Genomic DNA, 27,133 nt, shown 5'->3' on the forward strand with positions numbered 1-27,133 from the left:
CTTTGACTTCAAGAAATTGGATAACCTTAAAAGAGATTCAAATCTAGTTTGTAAGTGGTAGTGGAGAACACAAAGCAGTGATTTGGCATCCGACAGAGAGTGAAGTAAAGCAGAATCAGGAAGCCCTAAATTCACGTTTGAAAGGTATTTTTCATGTTCTTGAAATACTCTTCAATGGCTTCCGCATCTCATACCAGTTCAAGCACATCCATTGAGTCAGAAAGTTTCATTCAGAGGAAGTCCAAGTATAATGCTTTGTCACAAGTTCCAGCTAGAGTCATAGTCGAAGAAGGAATTTCAGATTATATTGATTGCAAGATAGAAGACCTAGGGTCCTTAGCCATTCATACTCAATTAGGTCTATTTTGCAAAAAGGACAAAAAGATCAAACCGAAGTTCAGTATCTTAGAGAAGAAGAAACTCCATAATGTGGTATATTTTCTAGAAGACTTCATAGAGGATCACATCAGGATCATCTTGAGCAGAGTCCATGGTGACAAGATGAACCTGGAGAGAACACATGATATCACGCCTGAGGCAATTCATGCAGTCATTGGTTTCTGCAACACAGGGGAAGTGCCAACCCTGAGAACGGTAAGCAAAACGGAAATGACCAAGCTCACCAATTCGACAAGTGATTCACAAGGTATGATAGTCAATCCTATCAAGGATGATCTGGTGAAATACGCATGCATGGTGATTGGATACAGAACATTCTTAGCCAGCAAGATTAATTATGTATCTACTACAGCGGTAAATGCTGCTTACTGGATGATTAAAGAGGATAAATCATTTGACATATGCACCGGTATGTAGAGGCAACTCCTATTAAATCTTAAGGCAATCAAAAAGGACAATTCACTAAGATTTAAGTTTGGACAACTACTGGTAGGGTTGTTTTTCTATTTCCAAGGCTACTTTCTGGGTGTAGGAGATGTCCAGTGGTCCCCTGACCAACCGGTAACCAAGCAGATAAAGGAAAGTGTGCAAGCCATTGGAACCGGCTTCCCTAAGGTACTAAACAAATACTTTGATGAGTTCAGAAGAAAGATGAGTTAGAGGGTATGAATCTTAGGTGACATAGTGAAGAAATATGAAGATGACATCTATTTCACTATTCAGGTGGACAAATGTCTAATGGAGGCTATTACGCCTAGAATGGAGGAAGTGGAGCCTATGGGCTATGAGGTCATGTTTGACATGCTGGAAGGGTATGCTTCAACCCTTAATGCCTCGCCTCTTGATCCAAAGGCTAAGAGAACCGGAACCTAAATGGAGAGGATCGTACCGGTTGAAGAACCATCGGTGAAGAAGGGAAAAGAACCGGCAGCTAAGAAAGCTAAGGCAGTGCCTGCAGCATCAGCACCAGCTACCACTGCGACTCCAAGAGTGACCAAGTGGTCACTAGAAAAGAAGAAACTGAAGGTAACACCGACAAAAGTCTTTGAAAGGAAGAGGAAGACTAAGGCAAATGAACCAGACTCTGAAGAAACCGAGTCTGATGAACAACCAAAGAAGGCTAGACAGACCAAGAAGATGAAGAGGAATGAACTGACAACATCCACACCAGTAAATATAGATATCTCCTCTTACAAACCTTTGACACATTGTCAAAGAATAGTAAAGAATATTAGGAGAAAGTTACTTCATGATTTAATAGATTATTATAATGAATTCAATAGTGAAGAAAAAGATGAAGTACTACAGGAAATCATTCTTTATTTATGTAAAAATGACCGGTCACCATCAAAGATTAAATCTCAGACACCGGATTCATTATTTAAAGCATTGGATAACAAATGGCACATTGCAATTGAAAAGGAACAAGAGATTAGGGAGAAATTATTTGCACAGTACTTTCCCAAACTCTCAAATTTAGAATTATTTGATGTATTGGATCAAAATAAAGGTCTCTTCTTCACAAGGAGAAGAAGACTCTGGTTGTTGGAGGGGAGAGTTGATGATGTAGAAAAGGATACACATCAACACATGGCCCATGCTATCATCTCTCACAAATCTCGAATGGCCAACCTCCAAGCGGAAAAGGAACCAGTTATTTCCAAACCGCATGAGGTTTTTGATGAGGAAGGAAACCTGGTGGAGGAACCAATTGACACCATAGATGTCGATACCATGGATATAGAAGATGTCACTCAGGACATACCTTCTGAGGGAACTGAACAGGGGCAATAGGCCAATCAGGGTGGTGAACAAGTTGTTGACACACAGCAAGTGGCAAAAGAAAAGGAAGAGAAAAAGAAGAAGGATGAAGATGAGAAACAGGAAAAAGAGGAAGAGAAGAGAAAAGAGGAAGAGGAGAAAAGAAAAGATGAAGAGAAGAAGAAGCAAGAAGAAGAAAGGAAGAAGAAAGAAGAAGAGGACAAGGAAGAAAAGAAGAAGAAGGAAGAAGAAGAAAAGAGGAAGAAGGAAGAGGAAGAAAAGAAGAAGAAAGAAGAAGAGAAGAAGAAGAAGGAAGAGGAAGAGAAGAAGAAAAAGGAAGAGGAAGAGGAAGAGAAGAAGAAGAGGGAAGAAGAAGAAAACGAAGAGCAGAAGAGGAGAGCAGAGGAGAAGAAAAAGGCAAAGGAAGACAAGGAAGAAGAGAAGAGAAGAGAAGCGGAAAAGAAGAAAGCTGAAGAAGCCAAGGAACAAGAAGCAACAAAAATCTCTCAAGTGGAGACTCCGAAGGCAACCGGAAGTCAACCCTCACTGGTTGATCTCTCTAGTCCTATTGATCTCCAATCTAAAAGTGAGTCAAAGCTTATGTAGAGCATCAAGGTTGCTCAAGAGCACCTTGAGATCATTCGTAGGAAAAAGGAACATCACATCATTCAGGCAGCTATAAACACACTTACCGGTTTAATCCCTAGTACTAATCTTCCTGACACTGATTCATCACTAGCACAACTCAAACTTCTATGTACTTTAGTGGATGATCAGGTGCAGGGTCTAGAAGAAGTAGTAGAGGCCAATGTAAAGAAAGAGCACCAAAAGGCTCTTAATGTTTCTCTCATGAAGAAATTAAATGAGCTTAGGACTGAACTGCTAAAGGATCAAAAGGACATAAGGAGTGCCTTGGATGAGGGAAACTTGCTACTCAACAAAATCTGTCAACCTCATCTGTTCTGTGATGATGTGCTAGACAAGAAGCAACAACTTCAAATGGACTTATAGTCCTACTTGAGCACATTCAAAACTCCTTATGACTCCTTTGCAGCATATGGGCAAACCATTCACCGGTTCTAGATCCAGTCAGCCATGATAGAGCAAGAGATCAGCACAAGGTCTAGGGATTTGCAGGAGCTTCAACTGGTATTACTTCCATGACTGCAAATTCTCTAGAAATTCTATCTAAACCTGGATGCCCTGACAGTCACACAAGAACTGAGCACAATAGATGCCATGGAGGAACAGGTATCACAAATGTAGACAGAGAAGGAAGTGGCGACCTCCCTACTTGAGTCCTGGTCTCTTTCCATGAAACAATTTTTGCAGGACTATAAAGCGGTTTTTGACAAGTATTATTCATTATTGTCATAAACTCTTTTATATATATATGGAAATAGGTTTTTCAGTGGTACTTTCTCATTGTTGGCCATGGGGGAGAAGTATATGGTTTTAAATTTTGAAATTTTGATATATTAGGGGAGAAGTATATCAGAGGGAGAAGTATCTATTTTGAAATTTTGATATATGCTATATGCTCTGATGATTATGCTCTAAATGCAAAATTTCTATACAATTTGTTGATTAAGGGATAGTGTATATGCTTAGGGGGAGCAATTTTGTTAATGACAAGTTTTTTTGTTGTAAAACACTTAGATGTCAAAATTTTATTTTCCTAAGTGTTGCCATCAATGCCAAAGGGGGAGATTGTTGGAATTTTTGTGGTTTATGTTGTGATTGTCATTGATGGACACACACTTGTATTGAGATCCCCTTTATATGTATGAGTTTATGCTCAACCGGTATTTGTTCCAACCGGTATGTTGTATACTAGTCTCTAAACTAGTGGCAATTTTCCAGAATGTGTTTCCCGGTCTGAAGCGGCATGTCGACCCCAAGCAGTTTGAAAATCACAAGTGGTACGAGGGAGAAAAGTGGCACAACACATTCTTACCAGTCTTCATTTTTGTCAAACCGGCAACTGGTATTTTGTATGAACCGGTAATACTCTGTGATGAGTTACCAACTGGCATTTTGTGATGAGTTACCAATCCACCAATTGTTTGACGGTGCCGACACATTAATGGTGATTCCTGTGTCATGTTACTAAGTATGTCTAGGTTCATTGAACCTAGGAAATTGTAAAGAAATCCTATTGGACCGACATGAAATCAGATTCCTTTAAAAGGACATCATGTCTAGGGTTTTAGGTTGTTGCGAAAAGGGTTAATGTTGAGCTAGGGTTTAAGGTGGATGTTGAGTTGTTGGAAGAGCGATCTTATTTGAGAAGATCAAGTTGTAAGTGAGAGAGAGAGATAGAGAAGACTGAAGTAATGCTGGAATGCATTAGCTGTAAGCAATACTGGATCTAACCAAGTAGCTTGTGCTATTAGATAGATCAAACACTTGTTGATTACTCACATCTTTAACAAGTCTGTAGCCCCTAACCGGGTAGGCCTCAAAGCCTTTGTAAAATCCTCTAACAAGGTGGTTCACACATGTGAATATGAAATCCTCTAACAAGGTAGTCTTTTATCGGACTTATCTCCTAATAGAGATTGAGATTCCTAACATGATCTATTCTGGTGAAGAACATTGTAAGACCTTAAGCGGTCTGGTTTCTATTCTGCAGATAGTGACTTGTGAGTTCCATCTCACCGTGGTTTTTTCCCAGTTGGGTTTCCACGTCAAATATCTTGTGTTATGGTTGTATTGCTTTTGTGGGTGAATGTTTTATTCGCATTTTGGTTTGCATGTGTGGTAACCGGTTTGACTGTTAGACTACTTTACCGGTTTATCTTTAGACTGTGTAAGTGTTTTAGTGCAAAGATTTTTGGCATACTAATTCACCCCCGCCTCTTAGTATTCATCATTAGTAGCTCTAGGATTGATATCTACACGGGGGTTTTCTGTAATTGATCCACTATGTTATACTGCCTCGGGTTAGATGTTGCATTATTTATCACACCTGGGAAGGTTACCTTAGCCTTACTTTGAGTAATGGTGTGTGATGGTTCTGTTGGTGTTTTCTCTTTGACGATAATGACATTTATTACATTATCATAGGTGTGAGCATAGTTAAATTTTGCATTCCCTTTGTCATTTTGAGTATTTGATGTTTCACCTTTTTCATAATTGGGCAATGGAGTTTTGAAGGCCGTATGCAATTTATTTGTTTTCTGACCATCCACTATGATGACCTCATTGTCAATTAAATCTTGAATAACATGTTTGAGTCTTTGACAATCATTGGTTTGATTCCCTTTGTTTCGATGAAACACAAAAATGATTATCATTCGACCAACTTGGTCTAATTTTGGGCTCAGAATCTCTTGCTTCTAGTAATGTGATTAATTTGTTCGCAAGAAGAGTTTTTAAAGCTGATTGCAATGATTCACTAATGGTAAATTTTCTGCGCACATTGGGAAATAATGATTTTGATTTAGTGTTGTTGTCTTGATTACTCATTTGTGCTCTACTTGATAGAATAAAAATAGGTTGTTGTGGTTTAACATTATTGTCAACTACTCTATCATTCACAACATTTCTTGTCCAAAATTTTAGTTTATCATTATTGTGATCGTTGTTGTTGTTATTGTTAGAGTTTGAGGAATTATTTCCTTCTTTATAGAGTTTCAACTCTCCTTTCTCAACAATAGAATCCTCTTTTTTTAGACCATTTTCAATCGTATTTGCAAAACTAGGAGGACATTGTAACTTGAGCTTATAACTTATTTCACTTGTGAGATTATCAATGAATATGTCCATCTTTTCATGATCTAGTACTAGTCTAGGATATTTGTTGAATAAATGTCTCCATCTCTGTAAGAAGGTCATGAAAGACTCCACTCTTTTGTTTAATATTTCACAAATCCAACATAATTATCTCATGTTGTATGTTATAAGAGTATTGTGAAATGAATTTTTTTACCATCTCTTCAAATGATCTAATTCCAAGTGGTAATTTTGAAAACCACTCCATTGATTGTCCACTCAAAATTTTGGGGAATAATCGCATGAGATATGTTTCATTATGAGAAAATTCCATGCTCATTGTGTAGAACTCTCTGATGTGATCTTGTGGATCAGTTTTTTCATCATATTTATCATATTTTGGGATCTCACTATGTTGTGGAAATGGTACCATGTTCAAACTCCTATCAAAAGGATATGGAAAAATGTCTTTTAATGAATATATTTTAGTACTTGTTTCATTCCACATATCTTGAATTTGTTGTTGTAGAGTTTATATTTGTTGAGTGAGATTTAAAAGAGGATCATTAACATGATTTCTCCTAGTATCATCTTGAGTTTTTGTGTTATCATGATTTTGTTGGCATTTGCATGAATATTGCATTGATGAACTATTATGTTGTCATTGATGTCAATTGTAACCAGTAATGATGTTGTAATAATGTTGTTTTGCAACCGGTAGGTGAGCTTGTGAAGGAAATTGGTATTACTAGAGAAATAGTAAGGTCAACTGGTAAACCCTACCTATTGATGTGCCAAACCCTAACCAATGGAGCTTGGTGAATAAGTTGTATTGGTCTATGATAAAATGATGAGCGGTAATGATTATGCCAAATATGCATATTGTATGAGATGAAGTTTCAAATGGTTTTTGGCACATAGAGATAACGGTTCTATCTTGGGAATGGGCGAGTTCATTGCATATAATGGAAACCGCGTGATGAGTTACAAGAATCGATGAAGCAGTGATCAAGGAGCGGTCGAGGTTGTCTTGAATGATGTGCAATGATTGCTATGTAATCCAATGGTCATACTTGAACCGATTTGCTTGTAATCTCTATGAGATCTTAGGTTTGTGATGTGTTACCGACCTATTGTTTTGCTTATAAGGTCGATGAGATGTTTTGTTGTAGTGTTGGCAATTTTGGTTGAATGTAAGAGTGATTGGTTGCCAAACCTGGAGATGTATCTACAGTATGTGTAAAGATGAATAGGAACATAAAAAGGATCTGATCAAGAAGAGTAGTGCTATTTAACAGATCAGCAAACCCCTATTGTTCTCTAACAAATACAACAGTCAAATTCCTTAACCGGGTAAGTTCTAACAAGCTTAGTGTTATCTAAATCCTCTAACCAGGTGATCCATTAGCTTGTACTTCAAATACTCTACCGAGGTTACTCCTAACAGGGTATTGCTTCTAATAGGGCATTATAGTCAATCCCTTAACCGAGTGGTCCCTAACAGGATTTGTTCTTAACATGACTTATTGTAAAGCTTTAATAGGCTTGGCTTCTAATAGGATGAACTTTAGAAGAGTTCAGAATACTTGTGGGTATTCATCCCCACCATGGTTTTTCCCATTTGGGTTTCCATGTCAAAATGATTGTGTCAAGTGGTGAATGTTTTTGTGGTTATGTTTGCTATGATTAATTTTCTTAACTGCTAAATCCACTTAGTTATGATATGATGACTGGTAGCAATCTGAAATGTGCTTTTACTTTTGTTAGTAAACCATTTGGATGTTTTGGTTAAAGGGTATTGAGAGTTTTAGAAGTTGTTTTATTGTTATTCTGTTATTACTATCAACCGGTTTACTTGACAGTGATTGCATTTTGTAGTTCACTGTTTGAACAAGTCAGTTCTGAGTTTGTCTTGAGAGGTTTTTTTTATTTGGTGAAAAGTTTATGTTAGTTTTCTATCTAATGATTCACCCCCCCTCTCAGTAGTTGACCAGATCCTTATTGATTCATCATACCATCAATTGGTATCAGAGCATTTTAGGTCCTCTAAGGTCTAAGCCTAACAACTTGAGGTAAAGATCTTGAAGGAACATGATGAAGAAAGAAGGTCCGATGTTTAATAGGGAAAACTAGAAAATATGGAGTAATAGAATGAAAATCTATATCAAGAGTCTAGGAAGTCAATACTAAGAACATGTTGTTACTCAATATGTTGCACCTAGTGGAACTATGTCTAATTATCAAAAGAAAGAGCAACAAGAAAATAATCAAGTATTGGAGGCCATTATTAGTTTTTTGTCTGATTCAGAGTATGTTGATGTCCATGGTATTGAGACTGCTTATGAGGTGTGGAAGAAACTTGAGGAAATCTATAGTGATGATGAGCATGTGAAGATTGCCAAAGAAGAGAGTCTAAGAGGTAAATTTGATGACATGTAGATGGATTAAGGAGGGAATATACAATAGTATGGCTAGAGGATCAAATAGATAGTTGGTGAGATCAAGAGTGTTGGTGGTAAAGTGGAAGATGCCACAATGGTTAGTAAGGTGTTGAGAACCCTTCTAACGGTCTATGCTATCCGAGTTGCAGCCATTCAGGAGATAAAGTCTATTGATAAAACTAAGGTAACTCTTGACTCCATCACTAGTAAGCTTACTACATTTGAATTAAATGGTTATGATGGTAGTGCTCAAAAATCTGAATCTATATTTAGAGCTTCAGTTTCTAACCCACCTATGAGGAAATTAAGAGATGCTAGTCACAATTATGAATCTAGATCCAACATAGAAGTTTATGATGAGGATAGTCTGATTGAGCTTGAAGCATTGTTGGCCAAGAGGTTACCCAGAGGTACCAGTAAGTACAGAGGTAAATTACCTTTGAAATGTTTTGCATGTAACAAGATTGGACACATTGCAACCAACTATCCTAATGGTGACAATGAGCATAAGCATGAGAAGTACAAGGGAAAAGGCAAAAGAGATTATCTCATTACAGTTGATGGTGGTATCACTGATGAGGAATCTGAGGGAGATGTTAATGAATACATTGTCTTTGTAGCCATTAAAGAGGAGACATCTGATCAGATGGAATTAGTTTCTTGCATGGATAGTTCTGATGATTGGATCATAGATAGTGGTTGTTCACACCACATGACCGATGACCGGAGTAAATTTTGTACTTTGAAGGAATTTGATGGAGGAGTTGTGAGATTTGGAAATGACTCACCCTGCATGGTAAAAGGAAAGGGAACCATTTCTCTTAATGGAAAGAGCAGTGCAAATGATGTTTACTGGGTTGAAGGATTAAAGAATAATCTTTTAAGTGTAGCTCAACTCAATGACAAAGGTTATCCATTAGAATTCAAGAATGGAATTTGTAAAATCTATGGGAGCAAAGGTGAATTGATTGCAACCGGCAAGAAGACAAAAAGTAGCCTCTTTCACCTGAATCCTAAATTCAACAACTATTTAATTGCTAAAGTAGATGATAGTTGGCTTTGGCATCAAAGATTTTGTCATATAAATTTTGATAACATTGTTAAGGTTAGTAAGTCCAAGTCTGTAAGATGTTTTCCTCAGTTGGACAAATCGGTGAATTCTCTATGTAAGGAATGTCAGTTAGGAAAGATGACATCCTCAAATTTTAAGAGCAAATCCTTCTCAACAAAACATTTGTTAGATTTTCTTCATACAGACCTCTGTGGACCAATAAGAACTAAAATTATTCAAGGTGATAGATATTTTATGATCTTCACTGATGATTTCTCAAGAATGATGTGGGTCACATTTTTGAAGGACAAAATAGAAGCTTTTAGTAAGTTTAAGGCATTTAGGGCCTTAGCTGAAAAGGAAAGTGGTAAAGATAAAATGTCTAAGGACTGATCAAGGAGGTGAATTTATTTCAGAGGAATTCACTAGATATTGTGAAGACAATGGAATCAAGAGACAACTTTCTACATCGAGGACACCACAACAAAATGGTATTGTAGAGAGAAACAACCGGATGCAGAGAATCATTGAAAGTGTTGATGTCCTAGTGGATGAGTATCCTGAAGTCTTAGGAGAAACCAATGAGAAGAAAAAGGAAGAAGAATCTTGCATTCTGATTTTGGAACTAGAACCGATAAAGCCAAAAGTTGTTGAAGTGAATGTTGTAGTACCAGTTCAACCAGAACAGGTAGATTCAGAAGAAGATGATGGAAGTGAGGAAGAAGAACTTGAAGATAATGATCATGTCATTCCAAGGTATGTGAGACTCAATCATAATCCTGACCAGATTATTGGAGATAAAGATGATGGAGTGCTAACCAAAAGAAGAATTAGAGAGAATTCTTGCATGATCTCCACTATTGAGCCTAGAACTACTAAGGAAGCATTTGGAGATGATCACTAGATTAAAGCTATGGGAGAGAAGCTTCACCAGATCGAGAAGAACAATACATGGACCCTAGTACCCAGACCGGTGAATAAAAATGTGATAGGTACTAAATGGGTATTCAGGAACAAACTAAATGAAGATGGAGTAGTAGTCAGAAACAAAGCTAGATTGGTATGAAAAGGTTATGCACAGGAAGAACGACAAAACTATAGTGAGACATTTGCACTAGTTGCTAGATTGGAAGGTGTTAGGACTCTACTTGCATTTACAACATATAAGGGATTCCAAGTATATCAGATGGATGTGAAGTCAACATTTCTGAATGGAATACTAGAAGAAGTATACATTGAGCAGCCAGATGGTTATGCTTTGACTGATGCAAAAGATATGGTGTGTAAACTGCACAAGGCACTATATGGTTCGAAGCAAGCACCGAGAGAATGGTATGAAAGTATACATTCACACCTGGTGAAGATAGGTATTGAGAGAAATAGTGAAGACAACAATATATATCTCAAATCTAAAGGAGATAAGATACTGGTGAGTGAAGTGTTTGTGGATGATATCATATTTGGAGGTAATCATGACATGAGTGATGACTTTGAAAATGAGATGAAAAGTGAATTTGAAATGTCTCTAGTAGAAGAGATAAAATTATTTATAGGTTTGCAAATTCAATAGATGAAGAGTGGTATTTGTATCACACAGTCTAAGCATGTGAAAGAGGTATTGAAGACGTTTGGAATGAGTGATTGTAAACCAGTTGGTACACTAATGGTTGCAGGTTGTTAACTATATAAGGAGGATGCAGGTACATTTGTTGATGAAAAGGAGTGCAGGTCAATGATAGGGAAACTTCATTATGTTGTTCACAGTAGACCAGATATTGCTCATGCAGTTGGTTTAGTTGCTAGATTTCAGAAGAATCCAAAGGAGACACACTTGATAGCAACCAAAAGGATATTTAGATATTTGAAAGGTACTATTGACTATGAATTATGGTATCCATATGGAGGTAACTTTGATTAGAAGGTTTATATGGATGCAGACTAGGCAAGTAGTGTTGATGATAGGAAGAGCACAACCAGTGGTGCATTATTTCTTGGAGGAAGACTTGTATCTTGGAGCAGCAAGAAGAAGAGTTGTATATCACAGTCCACTATTGAAGCTGAGTATGTTGCAGTGTATATGAATTGTACCCAGGCAATCTAGATGAAACACATTCTAGAAGGATTCAAGCTGAAGATTACATATCCATTAAATATTTTATGTGACAACACCAGTGCAATTAATATTTCAAAGAACCCCGTGTTGCATGATAGAACCAAGAATATTGAGCTGAAATATCATTTCTTGAGAGAAAAAGTGTAGAGTAAATATGTGTTATTGGAGCATGTATCCACCAAGGAGCAGCTAGTAGATATCTTTACTAAACCTCTACCTAAGACTTTTGAGTATCTTAGAACTTAACTAGGGGTTGTGCCCCTACACTAGGTCAATTGAGCAAAATGTGGAATACATTAGTCCCAGAGCTAATTGAAGAATCTTGAAGCAGGATTGGTGCAGAGTGGAGTTATTCCACAGGGGGAGCATTAAGTTGCAAATTGATGATGCAGAATAGTGAAGTATAACACTGCATTTTTTACTTTCACTCTGGCATTGTTGTCAAAGGGGGAGAATAACTATAATGATTGGGGATAAGAACCATATGATTGACAGAGAGAAGATCTATAGCCAGTTACTAGCTAAAGACATGAAGACTCATTTGAAGGAGAGTACATGGTAAAATTTAAACCAAGATTCCTATTCACAATCATAACAATCAAGGGTATTCATACTTGTATTGCCATCAATGCCAAAGGGAAATTGTTGGCATTTGCATGAAGATTGCATTAATGAACTATTATGTTGTCATTGATGTCAATTGTAACCAGTAATCATGTTGTAATAATGTTGTTTTGCAACCGGTAAGTGAGCTTGTGAAGGAAACTGGTATTACTAGAGAAATAGTGAGATGAACCGATAACCCCTACTTGTTGATGTACCAAACCCTAATCGATGGAGCTTGGTGAATCAGTTGTATTGGTTTATGATAAAATAATGAGTGGTAATGATTATGTCACATATGTATGTTGTATGTGATGAAGTTTCAAATGGTTTTTGGCATGTAGAGATAACGGTTTTATCTTGGGAATGAGTGAGTTCATTGCATATAATGGAAACCGCATGATGAGTTACAGGGATCGATGAAGGGGTGATCAAGGAGGGGTTGAGGTTGTCTTGAATGATGTGAAATGATTGATATATAATCCAATGGTCATAATTGAATTGATTTGTTTGTAATCTCTATGAGATCTTAGGTATGTGATGTGTTACTAACCTATTGTTTTTCTTATAAGGTCGATGAGTTGTTTTGTTGTTGTGTTGACAATTTTGGTTGAATGTAAGAGTGATTGGTTGCCAAACCTAGAGATGTATCTGTAGTATGTGTAAAGATAGATAGGAGAATGTAAAGGATCTGATCAAGCAGAGTAGTGCTATTTACTAGTTCAGCAAACCCTTGTTGCTCTCTAACAATTACAACAGTCAAATCCCTTAACTGGGGTAGCTCTAACAAGCTTAGTGTTATCTAAATCCTCTAACCATGTGATCCATTATCTTTGATTTCAAATCCTCTTCCGAGGTTACTCCTAATAGGGTATTTCTTCTAATAGGGCATTATAGTCAATCCCTTAACTAGGTGGTCCCTAACAGAATCTGTTCTTAACAAGACTTATTGTAAAGCTTTAACATGCTTAGCTCCTAACAAGATGAACTTTAGAAGAGTTCATAATAATTGTGGGTATTCATCCCCATCATGGTTTTTCCCATTTGGATTTTCACGTCAAAATCATTGTGTCAAGTGGTGAATGTTTTTGTGGTTATGTTTGCTATGGTTAGTTTTCTTAATTGCTAAATGCACTTAGTTATGATATGATGACCAACAACAATCTGAAATGTGCTTTTACTTTTGTCAGTAAAGTATTTGGATATTTTGGTTAAAAGGTTTTGAGAGTTTTAGAAGTTGTTTTACTATTATTCTATTATGACACTCAACTAGTTTACTTGACAGTGGTATTGCATTTTGTAGTTCAGTGTTTGAACCATTCAGTTTTGAGTTTGTCTTGAGAGGTTGTTTTTGTTTGGTGAAATGTTTATGTCAGTTTTCTATCTACTAATTCACCCCCCCCTCAATAGTTGACCGGATCCTTATTGATTCATCATACCATCATATTCCTTCTTGCATCATCATGAGTTCCTCTTATGTTATCATTAGTTCTTCTTGTGTCCTCATGAGTTCTTCTTGGGTCCTCATGAGTTATTCTTGTGTCATTGTTAGTTTGTGTGTCATTATTAGTTCATGTATCATCAGTAGTTCTTGTTTCATCAAGCCTAGGATTAACAATTTCATCATTTTGCTGATTGTTATTATGAGTATCATTTGATCCTTCCTTTTGTCTTAAGTTGTTTATGTCAAAATCTTGGGGTAGTTTAGCACTAGATTGTGCTAACATTAGGAAATATTTCTCTTCTTCACCCTCCAATATTTTCTCCATGAATTTATCAAATTTAGGATCTTGTTGGATTTATCTAATGTGTTGTTCAATTATATCTTCTTCTATTTCATTTCCTTGTATCATTCCCTCATAATCTTCTACCATTTCAGGTGATTCTATTTTTATTTCTTTGATTTTTCATCTCTGAACCCTGGTTAAAACGAGCATACACATGATCTAAATGCTTTGCGAGGTTTCAATTTTCTATAAGGCATCTCAATAAGTGATCAATTGTTGATGTAAATATGATAAATTGATGTGATGACTTCTATTGAGCTACTGAGGCAATCTTGATCTTTGTTACAAGGACTGAGCTCTCAGAGGTTTGTTGTCAAACTCGTTTCCATGACCACGTAGATAATCACGATAGCGATGTAAGAATATGTGATGTTTCAATAAGAGTTTGTAGTTTATGTAAAGAAATATTCTCTTTCTCAAGATCACTTTTTGATTAAGCTTCCTCTTTTTCAAACGACACGAAATGGTCATTTAAGTGTTTGGATATTTGCAAGTTTTTTTTATCCTAGTTTGGAGTGCAAATTTTTTGTGATTTTGATATGAACAAGTTCAATAGGAACGATATATCCTATTATAGAGAGAGAGGTTAGTATGATCAAGCATTGTATTTTTGTGATAAAGGATGATAGATCCTAATGAGAAACTATGTTTGAGAGATCAGTTTATCAAAGAAAATGTGATTATGCACTTTGAGATGTTGGATCTTGAACTTTTTGGAGATAAATACTTGAAAATCTTAGTGTATCTAGTTTTGAGTCTTCTTTGACAAAAGATAACCTAACTGAGTGCCCTGAGAAGATGACCTAATCTCTATGTTTGATTGTTTGAGAAATGGGTTGTTTTTGTTTTCTGATTTTGATGCAGTTTACCAAAAACACTAACAAAATGACTAGAAACGTTGCTATACTAACCAAAAACACTGCTAAATTGACTAGGAACTCTATTCTACAGATTTAAAACGTTATAGGACCGACTAGAAATATAGAGGAACTGACCAAAAATGCTATCAGATAGACCAAAAATGCTATTCTGCAAATCAGAGACTCTAAAGTTGAAAATAATGATGTTTAGACTTAGAAAATGGTTGTTTTGACCCAAAAATTCAATGTGCAGACTTAGACAACTGATGTTTTGACCTAGAAAGAAAAGCCTTGGAGAGTTAATGTTGAAATATGAAAAAGAGAACATTCAAACAAAGAGAGCTGAAGTTTAGACCAAAAGGGCTGATGTTTGGACCAGAAGAATGAAAGTTTGGACTGAAAGAGATGACATTTGGACCAAAAGAGCTCTTGTTTGGACCGAGAGAGCTAATGTTTGGATCGAGAGAGCTAATGTTTGGACCAAGAGAGATACTGTTTGGACAAAGAGAGGTAATGTTTGGACCAAGAGAGATAATGTTTGGACTGAGAGAGCTATTGTTTGGACCAAGAGAGCTAATCTGCTATGAAATGTGTAAATTTGATAGTTTGAAGTTTGATTTTACAATTTTTGCTGAATTTCAATGGATGATATCTTGATGGGATTCAAAAAAATAGAAGCTAGATTATCTTTTTCCCAAAGGGCACATAAAGTGTATGTTCAAGAAGCTTTAAAGAAAGCCCAAGTTTTCATGGGTTTTGAATAATTTAAAAACGCACCATTAAATCTATCATGAGGAAATTGGCTTCATTATTAGTTCTCAGCCCACATCTTGGTACCCTATCAGCTCACATAGCCTTGTCACCACTAAGGGGCGCTCGTGTTTTTGCCTTTGCAAGAGCTAGTGGAGTCTTGTTATGAGCCTAGAAATAAGGTCTCAAAAGGGGAGTTTACACATACACTCAAGAGGGACATATGGCGAGTGTCTTCGAGAGAGATTATTCCCCCTCCTCGCACAAAGAAAATAATATTCAGAGGTAAACCGGGTAGCTTCTAATTTTAATTGGAATAAGTAAGGGATATGTTCGGCGCGTTGAAGTATAAACTCAATTTAGATGTCTCCTAGCCTTGAAAACCAAGGTTTGATATACCCGAAGGTACGAAGGAGAGATATTCCTGAGCATTGCCATTGACTTGATTTTAATCAAATCATGTTTATTTTATAGTGGGTTGGCGTACTTGGTGTTAGCCATTCCCACTTGGGCTATTTCCCTCTCACCTACCTTATGCACTTCTTGGGAGGGCAAACTCACTAAAGGTATGCACTATTAAAAAGAAAAGATTGATAACTCAATGATGAACCACTAGTACCAAACCGGTACTGAGAGGGGGGGTGAATCAATACAAACACAAATATAGTCCAAAACCGGTTTGATAGAAATTACTCCAAATGACTGACAAACAGGGATACTAGTTAAAACAAAGTGCAACCGGTAACATTCAGTACAACTCAAACAGTCATAAACCGGTCACTCACTAAGCTTTCCTCTTAGCTCAACACTATAGTACCATTACGCTCTCATGCATGAACAGGTAAACTAACATTAGATCTTCATAACAGTGAGTTCAATATGTTTTATAGACAAGCATAAAACATAGAACCATCATATGCTCAACAGGTAAAAACAAAGCATCACAAGATAAAAGCATTATACATGACACACATATTTTTCACGTGGAAACCCAACTGGTAAAAACCACGGTGGGGATGAATACCCACAAGTTACTTTTGAACTCTTTTGAAGTCCGCTCTGTTAGGAGCCTTGTTCAGTTAAAGACATTACAATAGGTTCTGCTAGGAATTGATCTTGTTATGGATCACCCGGTTAAGGGATGGCTATAATACCCGGTTAAGGGTTAAACCCGGTTAGGGTTACCTTGTTAGAGGATTTCAAGAACTCAATAGCTAAAGGATCTCCAGATCTCTATAGCTTCTTAGAACTCATTAACCTTGAGTTACCCTGTTAAGGGATTTGAATCAAGCCGGTTAAGACTACCTTGTTAAGGGATTTCACAACTGTTGAAGTGGTCAAAGATCAACAGGAATTACAATGATCTGATAACAACACTCAATGCTAATGCAGATCCATTTTGTCTCATCTTCTCCTTCTGCACATTCACTTTGCAAGTATCTCTTCTCTCCTTTGGTCTGGCAAGAATCACATATCACTTCCCTTGGATACACACTCACAACTTTTGCCAACAACCTTAGAAAGAAACACAACATCGACCTTATAGGAAATAGACAGGTCGATAGCAAAAACCCTAAACCCTAAACCTGTTAGGTTGAGCAATTCAAGTGGTTCGATCCTGACCATTGAATCATATTGCATTAAATGCAACAATCTTGAATCGATCTCAAGACATTCTCCATCATCCATTTTCCATTGATTTTATGGCGGCTGATAACCCATCACGCGTTATCACCGTTTGACAGACTTTCTTACATTCCCGAGGTAGATAGGAATAGTCTTCTTCATGCAAGATCCTTCACGCACACAGAGCTTACGTGGCAACATGATCTATTCTCCATTATACTTCTCACTCATCACACAAAGATCACCGATTGAGTCACACAGGCTTGAGGTACTCCAACCGGAAATCTTGAAGTGGAAACTACCTACCAACTGGTAGTAACACAATGCTTCCATGTGTCAGTTCCCATTAGTGCATGCCAATTCATCTTGAACAAATATGCCACTTCACTTTGGCATATAAACTGGTTCATACATATGCTGGTTCCTCTCTCTTTTCACCCGTCACATGTGCCGGTTCACACCATGTCACATATTGACATCAATGACAACATACAATATCATTATGTCTTCATGCCGGTTCACAATCTACAATCTTCCCCTTTGGCATTGATGGCAATATACAAAGATATCTTCTCCACTTCACATCTTCTCCCCCATTTGCTGCAGATATCTTTTTGGTTCACTCCTTCTCCCCCTTTTACAACAATGCCAAAGTGGAGGCACAAGCATCTCTGTTCCATTATGCTGCTCCCCCTGAGGAGTAGCATCCTTCAACACATAAATCAACAAAAAATTGAGTTTGCAATACCTGACTGATGTGGAACAATTACTTTTAGTTCACCTCCTGAAGGGGCAATACCCCTAATTCACCTCTTAAGTGCACAAATGTAGTCTTTGGGAGAGGCTTGGTGAATATGTCTGCTAACTGCTCCTTACTGGAAACATGTTCCAGTGCAATCTCCTTATTCTGAACCTTTTCCCTCAAGAAATGATACTTAAGCTCAAAATTCTTGGTTCTAGAATGTAAAACTGGATTCTTTGATATATTGATAGCACTTGTGTTATCACAGAATATACTTACCGGTTCAAATACAGGGATCTTGAAGTCTTCCAGTACATGCTTCATCCAAATTGTCTGAGTGCAATTCATGAAAGTTGCAACATACTTCGCTTCCGCTATAGACTGAGAGATACAACTCTACTTTTTACTCATCCATGAGACTAGTCTACCACCGAGAAAGAATGCATCACTGGTTGTGCTTTTTTGGTCATCCACATTACTTGCCCAATCAGCATCTGTGAACACTTTCAGATTGAAATCATTGTTGTATGGGTACGAAATCCATAGTCAACTATTGCCTTCAAATACCTAAGAATCCGCTTGACTACAATCAAGTGGGATTCTTTGGGACTCTTCTGGAACCTTGCAGTAATGCCAACTGCATGTGCAATATTTGGTCTGCTATGCACTACATAATGCAACTTACCAATCATTGATCGGTATTCCTTCTCATCAACCAGTGCGGAATCATCCTCTTTTGTCAATTTGCAACTGGTCACCATCGGTGTACCAACTGGTTTTCTATCTTCCATGCCAAAGGTCTTCAACACCTCTTTGACATATTTGGACCAAGTGATAAAGATTCCATCTTTCATCTGTTGGATCTGTAGTCCAATGAAGAACTTTATCTCCCCTATGAGTGACATCTCAAACTCTTTCTTCATCTCATCAGCAAACTCATGACTCATCTTGTCATCTCCTCTAAAGATAATGTCATCAACAAAAACCTCACAGATCAGGATCTGATCTCCTTCAGACTTCAGGTAGATATTGCTATCTTCACTTGTTCTCTCAGATCCAATCTTCACAAGATGGGAATGTAGGCGCTCATACCATGCCCTAGGTGCTTGCTTTAGACCATATAAGGCTTTATGTAGCCTGCACACCATATCACTATCTTTAGATAGGGAAAACCCATCTGGTTGCTCTATATATACCTCCTCTTCAAGTACACCATTTAGGAATGCAGATTTTACATCCATTTGATATACTTTGAACCTTTTAAAAGCTGCATATGCAAGAAGCATATGAACTCCTTCCAATCTAGCTACAGAAGCAAAGGTTTCTCCATAGTCTTCTCCTTCTTCTTGAGAAAATCCTTTGCACACCAATCTGGCTTTATTCCTAATCACTGTGTCATCCTCATTCAACTTGTTTCTAAACACCCATTTGGTGCCAATGACATTTTTATGCTCTAGTCTGGGTACCAAGGACCACATACCATTTTTCTCTATCTAGTCAAGTTCCTCTTCCATTGCCTTGATCCAATCTTCATCTTTATGAGCCTCTTTGAATGATTTAGGCTCAAATTCAGAGATCATACATGAGTTTTCTCTAATCTTTCTTCTTGTAAGGATTCCTGCATCCTTATCACCTATGATCTACTTAGGATCATGATTCAACTTGACATACCGAGGAATGGTCTTAACTGGTTCTTCTTGCTTTTCCTCTTCATCCGCATCTTCATTAGTATCAGCGTTCACCGGTTCAGGGACACTGTTATTGGTACTTGGTTGACTAACAACCAATTCCTAGAAGGTTGCAATTGGTTCATTTATAGCTTGCTCACTGTCGATTTCCTCATTTTTCTCAGAGGATTCATCAACTCTTACATTGATACTTTCCATAATTCGCTGAGTCCTATTATTGTAGCACTTGAAAGCTTTACTCTTGGTGGAATATCCTAGAAATATTCCCTCATCACATTTAGCTTCAAATTTGCCTTGATGTTCACTCCTCTTGATGTAACATTTGCTACCAAATACCCTAAAGTAGCTAACCATAGGTGTCTTACCGGTCCAATACTCATAAGGAGTTTTGTCCTTACCTTTCTTGATGAGTACCCGGTTCATAGTGTAGACTGCAGTGCTCACCGCTTCTCTCCAAAAGGTGTGAGCTACCTTTCCTTGAATCAACATGGTTCTAGCTACTTCAACCACAGTCCGGTTATTCCTCTCTGCTAGGCTATTTTGTTGTGGAGTCCGGGGGGCAAATAGTTTCCTCTTGATGCCAAATTCATCACAATACTTGTTTAATTCACCGGAAGTGAATTCCCCTCCTTGATCAGTTCTGAGACACTTGATCCTTTTACCGCTTTCCTTCTCTACTAATACTCTGAAAGATTTGAATTTCACAAAGGCTTCAGACTTGTCTTTCAAAAATGTGACCCACATCATTCTTGAGCAGTCATCAGTGAGAATCATGAAGTACCTATCACCCTGCACACTCCTGGTTTTCATAGGATCACACAAATCAGTATGCACAAGATCAAGCAAGTTGTCAGCAGTGAAAGATTTACCTTTAAAGGTTGAGGAAGACATTTTCCCCAATTGACACTCTCTGCACAAGGTATTATCGAGTTTTCTTAGCACCGACAACCCTCTAACTGCCTTGATCTTACTAGCCTTCACAATGTTATCAAAGTTTACATGGCAGAGTCTCCTATGCCATATCCAACTATCATCAAGCTTAGCCATAAGACATGTACTTACATTTGCATTCAGATGAAATAGGTTGCCTTTGGTCTGCATGCCGGTGGCCACCAATTTACCATCTTTTCCTTTGATTCTGCAAACTCCATTCTTGAATTCCAGAGTGAGGCCACTGTCATTTAGCTGGGCAACACTTAGAAGGTTGTGTCTGAGACCATCAACCTAGTACACATTGTCAGCACTGCTCTTTCCATTTAAAGAGATGGACCCTCTACCTTTGACCATGCATGGTGCATCATTGCCAAAGTGAACCACACCACCATCATACTCCTCCAAGGATAGAAACTTGCTCTGGTCACCTATCATATGGTGAGAACAACCACTGTCAATGATCCACTCATTGGAATTATCAAACTAGGAGACAAGATCCTTCTTGTCTGCCACATCTTCCTTTACAGCAACAAACACAATGTCTTCATTTTCTTCATCTTCTGATTCCTCATCTATGACACCTTCATCAATTGCCACAAAACAGTTTCTCCAGTTTCCTCCTTTGAATTTCCTGAACCTTTCTAGTTTGTCCTTGTTATCACTATTAGGATAGTTTATAGCAATATGTCCTATCCGGTTACAAGAAAAAAATTTCAAAGGTAGCTTACCTTTGTATTTACCGGTTCCTTTAGGAATCTTCCTAGCAAGGAGAGCTTCAAATGCCATCAGAATCTCCTCATCATTCATTTCTCTGCTTTGACTAGGTTCCCCACTAGTGCTAGCCTCTTTTCCTTTTCTATATGGTATAGCAGAGGCTTTAAATGCTGATTCAGTCTTTTGAACACTGCCATCAAAACTATTTAGCTCATAGGCTGTTATTTTGGCTATGATGGACTCCAAGGATACTTTTGACTTGTCTATTGATCTCAGCTCCTAAATAGCAGCAACCCTTATTGCATAGACTGGCAACAGGGATCTCAAGACTTTACTTACCATAGTGGAATCTTCTATTTTGCCACCTGCACTCTTAATTTCTCCAACAACCATTTTGATTCTTATTCCATAATGTTGAATGGTCTCTCCTTCAACCATCCGCATATCTTCAAACTTCCCTCTCAGGCTTTCTTCCTTAGCTTATTTTACATGCTCATCACCACCATAGATATTTTCAAGAGCATCCCATACCTCTTTGGGATTTGCCTTATCCTGAACATCAATAAACTCAATGTTAGATAGACTACTGATGAGGGCTTCCATGACTTGTCCATTTTCTTGTATCTCTCTCTTTTGGTCATCGGTGAGAGTACCAGTAGGAACAACATATACATTTTCATCATAACTCCAGTATTGAACACCCATGCTTCTGATGAATATCTTCATCCCGTCTTTCCATATACCAAAATTTTCCCTGTTAAACTTTGGACCTTCCCTCTTTATCATTTGACTAGGATCTTTTCCTCAAGTGATTAAGCTTACAACACAGAGGACCTGGAGGTGCTCCGATACCAATTGATAACTCAATGATGAACCACTAGTACCAAACCGGTACTGAGAGGGGGGGTGAATCAGTACAAACACAAATATAGTCCAAAACTGGTTTGACAACAAATACTCCAAATGACTGACAAATAGGGATACTAGTTAAAACATAGTGCAATCAGTAACATTTAGTACAACTCAAACAGTCATAAACTGATCACTCACTAAGATTTCCTCTTAGCTCAATACTATAGTACCATTACGCTCTCATGCATGAACAGGTAAACTAACATCAGATCTTCATAACAGTGAGTTCAATATGTTTTATAGATAGGCATAAAACATAGAACCATCATATGCTTAATAGGTAAAAACAAAGCATCACAAGATAAAAGCATTACACATGACACACATATTTTTCACGTGGAAACCCAACTGGGAAAAACCACGGTGGGGATGAATACCCACAAGTTGCTTTTGAACTCTTTAGAAGTCCACTCCGTTAGGAGCCTTGTCCGGTTAAAGACATTACAATAGGTTCTGCTAGGAACCGATCCTATTAGGGATCACCTAGTTAAGGGATGGATATAATACCCTGTTAAAGGTTAAACCTGGTTAGGGTTACCTTGTTAGAGGATTTCAAGAACTCAATAGCTAAAGGATCTCCAGAGCTCTATAGCTTCTCAGAACTCATTAACCTCGAGTTACCCTATTAAGGGATTTGAATCAAGCCGGTTAAGACTACCCTGTTAAGGGATTTCACAACTGTTGAAGTGGTTAAAGATCAACAGGAATTACAATGATTTGATAACAGCACTCAATGCTAATGCAGATCCGTTTTGGCTCCTCTTCTTCTGCACATTCACTTTGCAAGTATCTCTTCTCTCCTTTGTTCTGGCAAGAATCACTTATCACTTCCCTTGGATACACACTCACAACTTTTGCCAACAACCTTAGAAAGAAACACAACATTGACCTTATAGGAAACAAACAGGTTGATAGCAAAAACCCCAAACCCTAAACCTATTAGGTTGAGCAATTCAAGCAGTTCGATCCTGACCATTGAATCATACTGCATTAAATGCAACATTCTTCAATCAATCTCAAGACATTCTCCATCATCCATTTTCCACCGATTTCATGGCGGCTGATAACCCATCACGCGTTATCACCGTTTGACAGACTTTCTTACATTCTCGAGGTAGATAGGAATAGTCTTCTTCATGCAAGATCCTTCATGCACACAGAGCTTACGTGGCAACACGATCTGTTCTTCATTATACTGCTAACTCATCACACAAAGATCACTGATTGAGTCACACAGGCTTGAGGTACTCCAACCAGAAATCCTGAAGTGGAAACACCTACCAACCAATAGTAACACAATGCTTTCATGTGTCGGTTCCCATTACTGCATGTTGGTTCATCTTGAACAAATATGCTGCTTCACTTTGGCATATAAATTGGTTCATAAATATGCCAGTTCCTCTCTCTTTTCACCTATCACATGTGCTGGTTCACGCCATGTCACATATTGACATCAATGACAACATACAATATCATTATGTCTTCATGTTGGTTCACATAATGCCAACAAAGATGAGTCTAGCTTTCTGATCACCTAAGAAAGGTGAGAGCATACTCATCTATCATCAAATACACATAAGACATGTTTGTTCATTTCCATTTGTAATTAGTCTATGTGCCTAATTTATCAAAAACAAGTGCAAAATTCAATGGCTGCAAACAAAGTTAGTAGTTTATTATGCATTCTTTGGCGGTGAAATGGTTTATAACTTTGATCTTTTATAACAAAATAGGTACCTGCAAAATCAACAAACTACAAATTAGGTTCAGGAAAATGATAGTCTAGATGTAGAAATAAGAAATGAAAAATAGAACATTAGATTAGTGATGAAGAACCCAGAACGCTGCAAAAACTACTAAAAAAACTATCAAATTAACCAAAAATGCCATTCTAGAAACCAAAAATGTTTCTTTGCATCCCAGAAACACTATTCTGTGGCCCAAAAGCACTGCCAAATAGACTAGAAATGCTAACAAATAGACTAGAAGTGTTGCAATACAGACCAAAAATGCTCTCAAACAGACCAAAAATGCTAAAGTACAGAAAAATGCAGAAATAAAATTGAAAAATCCCCTAAAAATACCATTTGAAGTGCTAGGATGCTAAAACAAAGATTGAGAATGTGAATCTAAAAGCCGAAAGAGCTAATCTGTGCACCCAAAGAGCTATTCAACCTGTCAATAAAATTTCCTACAAGCAAACTTGTTAAAGATAAAAGGGGCTAGGCCCCACAGTGGGTACCAATAAATGTGCTGCTAAAATTTGTGTCAATTGTAATAAACATGCACATATATGAGACAACAAATGAGAATAGGAAGAAAATTAAAAAAAAAAAAATGCAAACCAATGGCCTCCTTTAATATGTCCCATCTTCCTCTATTTTCTAGGACCTTGAAGGTGTTGAATTGTTGGCTCTCAACAAGCAATGACCTCCAAAGTGAACTCAAAAGTTGAGTAGCTATATGATCTGTTGGCAATATTGCATTATAACAGACAATGAAAGATTGTTGGCATTTCATAAGGATATTGAGAAGGATGTTGTTGATTATGGATATAGCTGATTAAAGATGTTCACTGTCTTGATATTATTATTTTGTCATTGATGTCAAGAAATTGATTTTCTAATTCAGTATGATGTTGCCATATCTTGAGAAGTATGATTTAAAAGAGTATAAAGATGTCAGTAAAAGACATAGGAAAGAATATGATGAATAAGGGGATGAATAAGGTATTCAATGGGCAACTATTACCAAGTCAGACAATGATGAGATCATGATTTTTAGATTGTTTTAACATCATACATATGTTGTAAATTGTAAAGGTTAATACTATACTATGTTACCAAGCAAAGAACCTAGTCGGTAAACCTTAAGGAACCTAGTCGGTAAACCCTAAGGTTATCGCTATCGATTAATAGAGGCAGAATGTCTACTGAGTGAAGTTTAGTATTCACCAAGTTGTAACCGAGCTATAACAGAATGCATTAAATGTTTGCATGCATTATTTAATGAAGGAAGCTGATGAGGTGGAACTGATTAAATGATTGGTGAGTCGTGGATGAAGTTTGTTAACAAATCTAAGGCAATGGAAAGTTGACATGAAGATCTACAGCGCAGATTGAACCGCAATACCCTAGCACAAGTTCCAAGAAATGTATGCAAGTTCCAAGGCAAGGTAAAACATTTTCAGATCAAAAGATGCATTGAACCTGGACAAGATTGAAGATCTGATGGCTATGATTGATCATAGGAAATGTGATCAAGGACACTAAGTGGTTACATAATTGTTTATAAATAAGAAACTATTGATAAATAATGTATGCGGGCAAGTGTATGCATAGGGATGCTACATAGTGATTACCGAGCACAGAAGCTTGAAGACCTATTTGAATAACAGAGTATAGAAGCCCAACAAATAGACAAGATTAGTTCTATGTCTAGATTGTATTGAACAAATAGGAATCTGCTTTAGCATTTTAGATGTGAAGTTGCAGATAGATTTTTATTACTGTTATTTTGAGAAAGTGATAGAAAATATCTTAACCGAGTGGACTTAACAGTCTTATTTGTAAAACCCTCTAGCAAGGTGACATTCTGATTGAGTGTTTGAAATCCTTTAACAAGGTCACTTCTAACAAGGTGAAGATCCTAACAGATCTGAGGGAAATCCCTTAACCGTGTCACATCTAGCAATGTGTTTGTAATCTTTAACAGGATTTACTTTTAACTGAGCATACTCTAGAAGAGTATATTTCTTAGTGGGTCCGAAATCCCACAGTGGTTTTTCCCTATTTGTGATTTCCATGCACCAATAACACTGCAGAGTATAAATCATTAGCTATAGGGCTTAAAATGGTCATTGAGTGAAACATAAAAGAACTCCATGTCTATGGTGATTCACAACTTATCATTAATCAAGTAAATGATGAATATCAAACAAAGGATGATAAGCTTATGCCATACAAATAGCTGGTGGAGGAATTTAAAGAACACTTTAAAGAAATCACATTCACCCAGATTCCCAGAAATGAGAATAAGGTTGCAGATGCAATGGCTACAATAGAATATCTCTTGCAAAATAAGGAGAATCAATAGTGTTACAAATTTCTCATGGAATATATCTTAACCCCTACCATCCAATCCCAACATACCTATCAAATTTGCCATATATCAGGAACCAGTCAAACCTACCAATATTTGAAAGATCATATCCTTCCTCTTGAATTATCTCGTAATCAGAGAAGAAACTTTATCCATCAGTCCTCTCGCTATACTCTAATTTCTGATATCCTATATAGGCATGGTCTAGATGGTACTTTGTTGAGATGTCTTGAAAAAGACAAATCTGAGAGAGTTCTTAATGACATTCATGCAGGTATTTGTGGTACACACTCAAGTGGTTTAACATTGGCTAATAGACTTCTTTGTATGGGTTACTTTTGGCCTACTATGGAAAGAGATTCATTCACATATGCTAGAAAATGCAAACAATGTCAGATCCATGGAAATCTCATTCATGCGCCAGCACAAGAGTTATATCTTATGATAGGATCATGGCCATTTTCACAATGGGGCCTTGATTTGGTAGGAAAGCTCAATCCCTCATCTTATAATGGACATAAGTTCATTTTGATTGCTATTGAATATTTCACTAAGTGGATTGAAGCAGTGCCCTTAACAACAGTGATAGGAAAACAAATATCATCATTCATTTTGAATTACATAATCTGTCGTTATGGAGTTCCTATGACCATTATCACTGATAATGGAAGACCATTCAAAAATCAAGATGTGAAAGAGCTATGTCAACAGTTTCATATCCAACATAGGTTCTCTACTCCATATTATCCACAAGGTAATGGTCAAGCTGAGGCATCAAATAAAACTATCTTGAAAATCTTGAAGAAAACAGTCAATGAAGCTGGAAAAGACTAGCACATTAAGCTAAATCCTACTCTTTGGGCATACCGAACTAGTGTCTGCACTCACATAGGGGAAACTCCATATTGTTTGGTCTATGGATCAAAAGCTATATT

Source organism: Cryptomeria japonica, chromosome 10 (genome assembly GCF_030272615.1).
Source record: "Cryptomeria japonica chromosome 10, Sugi_1.0, whole genome shotgun sequence".
NCBI classification, from domain to species: domain Eukaryota; kingdom Viridiplantae; phylum Streptophyta; class Pinopsida; order Cupressales; family Cupressaceae; genus Cryptomeria; species Cryptomeria japonica.